This window comes from Sorghum bicolor, chromosome 8, assembly GCF_000003195.3.
Source record: "Sorghum bicolor cultivar BTx623 chromosome 8, Sorghum_bicolor_NCBIv3, whole genome shotgun sequence".
NCBI classification, from domain to species: Eukaryota; Viridiplantae; Streptophyta; class Magnoliopsida; order Poales; family Poaceae; genus Sorghum; species Sorghum bicolor.
The window spans coordinates 39,623,109-39,632,569 of NC_012877.2; the positions used below are offsets into that span (position 1 = coordinate 39,623,109).

Sequence of the window (9,461 nt, forward strand, 5' to 3'; positions counted from 1 at the left end):
TTCTGGTGGTGGAGTGTATGGGTGCAGTGGTGGCATATGGGATGAGGTTGGGTGGGGCATCGGCTGAGACACCGAGCCGAACGACGAGATGGGTGATGGAGAGCAGGGAAAATTGATCTAGGTGATGGGTACGCCAGTTGGTGGAAGAGATGGGGCTGGCGCTGGTTGTGGATTGGGCAGATGCGCGGTGTGCTGTGGTAGGGCGGGTGATGCAGCGGTGTGTGCGCTCGCGACGCCCGACGTGACCTCCGTGATGACGGGTGTGGAGTCCTCGGGTAGCGCCGGAATGCCGCCGAAGCCTGGCATGCCAAACCGCGGGAACGCGGGTTTGCCATCGATCATCGACAATTGGGCGCCCTGATCCGCGATGTTGTTGTTCATGGTGGTCAATTGGAGCTGGATGTTTGCGAGCGCTTCGGCGATAGAGTTCAGGGATGGCGGTGGCGTTGTGTTTGCCAACGCTCCACTGCTGGTGACCAGAGACAGGGATGCCTCGGTCGATGCGGCGGTGGTTGTGGTGGGCGGGATGGGCGGCGCGGCAGTGTTGGTGGAGGTGAGTGAGGCGTCCATGATCGATACAGTCTCTGGTACCAAGTTGGTATGGCGCTTGGCCTTGCTGCGTAGGAAGTACGGGGAAGAGTGGAGAGACTGGTGTTGGCGTTGGCGGCGGCGAGATGTCGTGGCCGGTGCTATGGCAGAACAGGAGATGAGAGAGAGATACGGACGCTGGGCGCCCAAGGGTATCGAGAAGACACAAACCCAGGCTGCCTTCTCAATACGCAAACGTTCTGGCTTACAGGCAAATTACAAGTATGCAGCTAATTTTAGGAATACAGACTCCACAAATTACTCTACGAACATGCAGCTAATCTTAGGAATATAGACTCCACAAATTACTCTAGAACATGCAGCTGGTCTTAGAGATATAAACTCCACTCATTATTCCACTGACTCAAAATAGTTGATCCTGAAAAGGAATGGCGCGCATGTCGACCTGATCCCGATGTGGCGTTGCTAGCCACTCGTCCGGTTGCTTCGGTGGTACTGCTGACCGACGATAACATGAAAACTATTGGACAAATATACCATCTTTTATAGAGATAGCTACTATTGCTTGGGCATCATGTTCACATACGAATGCAGCCAGAAATGTATCTACTAAGTTTAAAGCTTTGAGAGCTTCCCTAAAGACTTGGAAAAACAACAGGTCAGGCCTAGCCATTCTGATAAAACACTGCAATTTGGTCATAGAATTCATGGATGGTGTGGAAGACCTCAGACACCTATGTATTGCTGAAAGAAACTTCAGAACTATTATTCAGGGACAACTAAGGAAATTACTTCATTACCAGCAAATTTATTGGAAGCAGAGATATACAAAAAATCTTGTTAAGCTAGGGGATGAAAACACAAAAAAAAATTCACGCCAGGGCAACCGAAAGATTCAGATTTAATGTCATCTCTCAAATCTCTGCAGATGATGGTAGAATTGTGACAGATCATATGAAAAGGCAGCACTCTTTTGGCAGGAATTCAAAAATAGAATGGGTGTGTGAGTAATCCCAAACATGACTTGCTTTGAATCAGATCATGCAGCAATATAATCTAGAGGAACTGGTTACTCCTTTCACTGAACAAGAAATAAATGTAGTTCTAAAGGACCTCCCAGTAGATAAGGCACCTGGCCCTGATGGATTTAATGGATATCTTTTCAAGAAATGTTGGAATCTGATAAGGCCTGATATCTACAGATTGTGTACAGGTTTTTATGAGCATATAGCTGACCTAAAGAGTATCAACTACTACTATATTACCTTAGTGCCAAAAAAGTCAAATCTAGATAAAGTCAGTGATTTCAGACCAATATCCCTACTCAACTCAAGTATGAAATTCCTCACAAAAATCCTAGCAAATAGACTATGTTAGAATCGGCGTATAGAAATATGAAGTAAACGAAATCAATCGCAGTGGAGACACACGATTTACGTGGAAAACCCCTCCAATGCGAAGGGGAAAAACCACGGGCGCCAGCCAGCAACTCTTCTCACTATTTTCAAGTGTCGGGTTACAAATTACAACACCATACGGTGGCTTACAAGAGAATGAAATATATTGTCATCTTGGTGGAACTCTATTCTGAGCAAATGACTATTCATAGCCTATGCATGCCATCCAACAATATTACTCCATGGCTGTGCGCAAGGAGTGTGACGAAGATCACGCATCTCTCTTGAAGACCATGACCTTGCGAATGTCATGCAACCACATTTCTTTTGCCAACCATAGCCATACAATGTGCATGCAATTCCTTCACGCACATATGCTATTCATAGAGAAAGCATCACGTTGAATTTGGAACACTTCAACAAACTCCACCTTGAGACAAATTCATCTTGTATCATAAATCAACACCTTCATCTTGAACATAATAGAGAAAAATATTCCTGGCGCCAAATAGCCTCTTAGGCTAATCCACTAAACCAACTAAGCTTGAGCATAGCTCAAACTTAGCAACAGGGACAGGTTTAGTCATCATATCAGCAGGATTGTCATGAGTACTGATCTTGCATACCTTCAGCTTACCTTCTTCAATCACATCATGCACAAAATGATAGTTGATATCTATGTGCTTAGTTCTCTCATGGAACATCTAATCTTTAGTGAGGTAAATTGCACTTTGACTATCACAATTCAAACTTATGCAAGATTCAACTCCACACAGTTCAGCGTACAAACCTTTTAGCCAAATTAATTCTTTGCACGCTTCACAAATAGCCATATATTCTGCTTCAGTAGTAGACAAAGCAACAACAGACTGTAAAGTAGGCCTCCAACTCACAGCACAACTGCCAACAGTAAACACATAACCTGTAAGTGATCTTCGCCTGTCCAGATCAGCAGCATAATCTGAATCCACATAACCAATGAAACCCTTATCAGTTCTTCCAAACTTCATACTGGAATCTGCTGTGCCTCTGAGGTACCTGAAAATCCACTGAACTGCCCTCCAATGTTCTTTACCAGGATTAGACATATATCTGCTAACAAGACTCATAGCATATGATAAATCTGGACGAGAGCAAACCATGGCATACATCAAAGACCCAACAGCACTAGAATAAGGAGCCCTTGACATGTAATTAGTCTCTACATCTGTACTAGGACACTGAGCAGCTGACAACTTAAAGTGAGGTGCAATAGGGGTATTAACAGCCTTAGCATTCTGCTTGTTGAAACACTGAAGAACTTTCTTGATATAATTTTGTTGACTTAGAAATAGCAAACCAGATTTTCTGTCTCTACTAATTTCCATACCAAGAATTTTCTTAGCACTACCAAGATCTTTCATATCAAACTCACTACTCAATAACTTCTTTAACTTAGTGATTTCAATCTTACTCTTGGCAGCAATCAACATATCATCAACATATAACAACAAATATATAGGTGATCCATTAACATGCTTGATGTATACACAGCTATCATATTTAGATCTTTTAAAACTGTGTGACAACATAAATGAATCAAACCTCTTGTTCCACTGACGAGGGGACTGTTTCAAACCATACAAGGATCGCTTCAACTTGCATACATATTTCTCCTTGCCAGGCACTATGAACCCTTCCGGTTGGTCCATGTATATGTCCTCCTCAAGCTCTCCATGCAAAAACGCAGTCTTCACATCTAACTGCTCAAGCTCAAGATCATGTGAAGCAACAATACTTAGGAAAGTATGAATTGAACTATGTTTTACCACTAGAGAGAATACATCATTATAGTCAACACCCGGAATTTGACTATATCCTTTGGCTACTAACCTTGCCTTGTACTTTGGAGGCTCACTTGGAGATAAACCCTCCTTTCTCTTGAAGATCCATTTGCAGTTGATGGTCTTCTTTTTCTTAGGCAAAGGTACTACCTCCCATGTACTGTTCTTCTCAAGAGACTGCATCTCCTCATGCATAGCAAAAATCCAATTCTCACTATCACCACAACGAACAGCCTCTTTGTAGGTTGCTGGCTCATGAACATTCTCCACCTGTTCATCACAACTCAAAGCATAGTAAGACAAATTACATTCTTCAATGAGATGTTTGGGAGGTACAACTGTCCTTTTTTACTTGCGTTGAGCAATAGGTAAATCCTCCTCTTGCTGCAAAATAGGAGGAGTTTGCTGAACATCATCATGAGCATCATCATCAGCAACATCATTACCATGGTCATCATGCTCATCAATAGGCTCCACCTGCACACCTGTATCATCATCAACATGCTCCACCTGCATGTGTATATCATCATCAACATGCTCCACCTGCATGCGCATACACTGCAGCTCTGTTTCTGGAACATGATCTGAGGGCAAACTGTCAGTAAACATCACAGATTTGTTGAAAACAACACTTCTGCTCATAAAAGTCTTTCCTGTATCAGGATTCCACAGTTTATAACCCTTGACTCCCGAGCTATAACCAAGAAAAAGACACTTAACAGCTCTAGGCTCTAATTTTCTATTATCAACATGAGCATAAGCAGTGCATCCAAAAACTTTCAACTGTGAATAATCTGCAGGTGTACTAGACCATACCTCAATAGGAGTTTTCTTATTAAGTGGAATAGAAGGCGACCTGTTTATCAAGTAACAGGCAGTATTTGCAGCTTCAGCCCAAAACTGCTTGCTCATCGTGGCATTAGACAGCATGCAACGGGCCTTGGATATGATGGTTCTGTTCATACGTTCAGCCACGCAATTCTGTTGTGGAGTATGGGGTATGGTGTGATGCCGAACAATACCTTCCTGTCTGCAATAATCATTAAAGGCATGCGAACAAAATTCTCCACCATTATCAGTACGAAGCAATTTTACCTTCCTTTCAGTTTGCCTTTCTATCATTACTTTCCAGTTCTTAAAAGTATCAAAAGTATCATCTTTATGTTTCAAAAAATAAGGCTAAACCCTTCTAGAGTAATCATCAATAATTGTAACCATGTAACGAGCACCACCAAGTGAGGGCTTCTTAGAAGGATCCCACAAATCAGTATGAACATAATCAAGAGTACCTTTTGTGGTGTGAACCGAAGTGTTAAAGTGTACCCTTTTATGCTTCCCGAAAATACAATGCTCACAAAACTTCATGTTACTTGGAGTGCAGCCCTTCAACAAGTTTCTCTTCACCAATTCTGCCATACCAAGTTTACTCATATGTCCCAAACGCATATGCCAAAGGTTAGTCTTACTAGGTTCATCATTAGTAACAGCGGAAGCAATAGAATCAGAACCAGGTAAAGTACACCCTCTAAGGACATGTAAATGTGCAGAATTCAGATCACCTTTTAGGCAAACAAGAGAACCTTTAGATACTTTTATAACGCCATTTCAACCGGAATATTTGTAACCTTCTGCATCTAGCGTGCTGAATGAGATAAGATTTCTAGACATCCCTGGAATATACCTGACATTCTTCAGTGTGCGTGTCATGTCATCATCAGTCTTGATCTGAACTGATCCTCACATGGGTTATCATCTCTCATCTGCACAACATTCCCTTTCTGCACAGGCTCATATGAACTAAACCAATTTCTGTTAGTGCAAATATGAAATGAACATGCGGAATCAAGAATCCATTCATCATGACTTGCAACACAACCAGCAAATACTACCAGACAATCTCCAAAATCATCATCAGAAGCAGCAACAGCAGCAACAGAGACCTTACCAGCTGACTTGTTGTTTTTCTTCTCCTTATTCTTTAGTTTTCTACAGTCCTCAACATTATGATTTTTTAACTTGTAGTAAACACAGAATTTTTTATTACCAGGCGGCTTGGACTTTGAACGGCCTCTTCCATCGTAGCTCTTGTCACAACTGTCATTGGAGTATCTATGCTCAGATCTGCCTCTCACATGCAAAGCTTCGCCCTTGGAGGACGACGACCCGTCATACTGCACCATGCCTTTCATCTTCTCCCTAGACTGGAGAGCCTCATAAACTTCCTTTAGGGTTAGTTCATCACGGCTTAAAAGTATGGTGTCACAGAAATTTGCATACGAATTTGGCAATGAACATAGAAGTAAAAGACCTAAGTCCTCATCATCATACTTCACCTCCATCGACACTAGATCAGCCACGATCTTCTTGAATTCAGCGATGTGGGTCATCACCGAATCCTCCTCCTTCATCTTTAGAGTGAACAACTTCATCTTCATCTGCATCTTACTGGTTAGATCCTTGGACATACAGATCGATTCCAGTTTCAGCCATAGTTCTGCAGAAGTTTTCTCCTTCAAACACTCCTGCAAAATATCATTATGAAGATATAGCTGGATTAGTGCGAGCGCCTTCTGATCCTTGCGGGTCTCCTCAGGAGTCCACTCGGCCTTCCTCTTGCCAAAATTATCCAGCGCCTCATCATAGTCATGAGTTTGCGCCAGAATCCCCCGCATCTTGACTTGCCATAGCGAGAACCGCATGTCGTAGTTCAACAGTGGAAGACCGAACTTCATCGACGTCGACATGAACCCTAATAGCAACCAAAGCTCCGGTACCACTTGTTAGAATCGGTGTATAGAAATATGAAGTAAACAAAATCAATCACAGCGGAGACACATGATTTACGTGGAAAACCCGTCCAATGCGAAGGGGAAAAACCACGGGCGCCAGCCAGCAACTCTTCTCACAAGAGAATGAAATATATTGTCATCTTGGTGGAACTCTATTCTGAGCAAATGACTATTCATAGCCTATGCATGCCATCCAACAATATTACTCCATGGCTGTGCGCAAGGAGTGTGACGAAGATCACGCATCTCTCTTGAAGACCATGACCTTGCGAATGTCATGCAACCACATTTCTTTTGCCAACCATAGCCATACAATGTGCATGCAATTCCTTCACGCACATATGTTATTCATAGAGAAAGCATCACGTTGAATTTGGAACACTTCAACAGACTACAGTTAGTGATTCCATAGGTCATTCATAGGAATCAGTATGGGTTCATTCAAGGTAGAACCATTCAAGATTGCTTGGGTTGGGGCTTTGAATATTTACATCAATGCCCATTCATCTAAGAAGGAAATTATTATTCTAAAAAATGATTTTGAGAAAGCTTTTGATATGGTGGAGCACAATGCAATTCTGAATATCCTGAGAGCAAAAGGATTCCCTGACAGGTGGTGCATTTGGGTTAAGCAAATTTTAGAATCTGCAACATCTTGTGTCCTACTAAATGGAGTCTTAGGCAAAGATTTTCGTTGTAAGAGAGGAGTTAAATAGGGGGATCCATTGTCACCATTACTCTTTATATTGATAGCTGACCTTTTGTAGAGCATAGTAAACAACTCCTACCAGCAAGGCCTTTTTGCATTGCCAATTCCAAATAGAGATGTGGATCACTTCCCAATAGTCCAATATGTAGACGATACATTATTATTTATGCAAGCAGATGCAAGCCAAATTTCTAGCCTGAAAGAAATCCTTCATAGTTTTGCTGCAGCTACTGGTCTGGAAGTAAATTTTCATAAATCTTGCTTGATCCCAATCAATGTCCCTGCTCATAAGGTACCTTTCCTAACTGAAGCTTTTGGATGCATAGAAGGGAAATTACCTTTCACTTATATCAGAATCCCTCTAGGCACCACCAAACAATTAGTTAAAGATTTTGCACCTCTAGTATGCAGAATAGAAAGGAAACTTTCGGCTAGCTCCATGTATCTAAATTATGTAGGCAGGCTGCAACTCATTAATTCAGTCATCTCTTCAATCCCAACTTATTATATGTGTACACTCAAGTTGCCAAAAAAGGTTATTGAATCAATTGACAAATTCAAAAAAACTTCTTATGGAGAGGTTCAGATATCAATGCAAAAGGATATAATTTGGCAGCATGGGAGATGGTGATGGTGCCAAAAAGCAAAGGTGGTCTGGGAATTAAAAATTTAGAGCTACAAAATAATGCCCTACTACTGAAGCACTTGCATAAATTTTATAACAAGGTACAAGTGCCCTAGGTACAACTTATCTGGAATGCACATTATCATCACCATAGAGTACCTCATCTGACATCAGCCAGAGGGTCTTTCTGGTGGAAGGATATTTTAAAATTGGCACCCCAATTCAGAGGGATTGCCCATTGTTTGCCAGCAAAAGGAGATACAGTTAGCTTATGGGAGGATAATTTGATGCAAGCACCTTTAGCAGAGAAGTACCCAAATCTATACTCATATGCTAAAGCTAGACACATGTCCTTACAATCATGCTTAGCTGCCACAAGTTGCTTAAACATTTTTAGACTTCCAATGTCCATGGTGGCCTATAATGAATTTCTATCATATCAAGAAGAATTAGAGTTTTTTAGGTCTGAATCTGACATGGACGACATCTGGATTTACAAATGGAAGTCACCCACATATAGATCAAGCAAGTTTTACCAAAAGCATTTTGAAAGCATAGTCCCACCTAGACCATATAAGTGGATTTGGCAGAGTAAGTGTATGCCTAGGATAAAATTTTTCACTTGGTTATTGCTCAGTGATAGGCTAAGAAGGGTATCAATGTGTTATGTGTCAAGCAGAACATTGATGAAACTTTGCATCACTTGTTTTTTGAGTGCTCATCTAGCCAATCCAGGTGGTTTGCTATAGGGATTCAATGGGATATGCAGTGTGACCTAGAACAATTGCTGATCCATCAGAAACAAAACTTCTCTGGTCCTATGTTTATGGATCTTTTCATGATCACATCATGGTGCATAGGGAAGGAAAGAAATGATTATATATTTCAGCATAAGCCCCCATCAATGGCGACCTGGAAAAGAAGATTCAGAGATGAAGTTAAGCTTCACCTGTATAGAATACCTCCAAATTTACACGACGTAATTTTGAGTTGGTCAAACTCTTTGTAATAGTTGTTCTTGCTAGTTGGCCTCAGCCAATCCCCCTCACCTCTGCCTAGGTAGGTTCCATAGGTGAGTCTTTCTTCCTTCTTCTTTTTCCTTCTTTCCCTTTTGGTTAGCGCCTAGCTAACACCCCTATACTTGGCTCTTGTGTTTTTACTTTATATATTTGCAACATGGGGAGCTTTGCTCCACAGTTTCTTTCGAAAAAATGAGAACTCAATTTTACAAAAACCATCAATTTGATTTACATAGTAACTATGAGAATACAGATTACATAAAATTCAGAATACACAAATTGGATAGTTTAGTGCAGCATATCTTCAGAAAATATGCATAGCTGCACAACATGGATAGTTTAGTTAAGTGTATCTTCAGAAAATATGTAGAGGTAATAACTGAGTTTTTTTTATAATGTTACTAGTATAATGCCCGTGCTAACGCCATGGCTTTATCTTGAAGATTATGTTGATTAGCGGTGTGAGTAACCTAGTGACATAGAACGTGAATGGCATCCTGAGGAATCGATCTCCACAGTGTTGCCACAGTTGTTGCCCATCTCAACCTCG

At 41.4% G+C, this 9,461-nt stretch overlaps 1 long non-coding RNA gene across 2 annotated transcripts; it reads right to left on the reverse strand.

Annotated features, from left to right (window-relative positions):
• Window positions 751-4,982, reverse strand: LOC110429656. Of its 2 annotated transcripts, XR_002446766.1 has the most exons (3): window positions 3,819-4,982; window positions 3,531-3,688; window positions 751-3,069 (listed from the first exon to the last, which is right to left on the reverse strand). It is a non-coding gene; the product is annotated as an uncharacterized LOC110429656 (long non-coding RNA). The 2 variants fall into 2 exon arrangements; XR_002446765.1 differs by having other exon boundaries at window positions 3,531-4,982.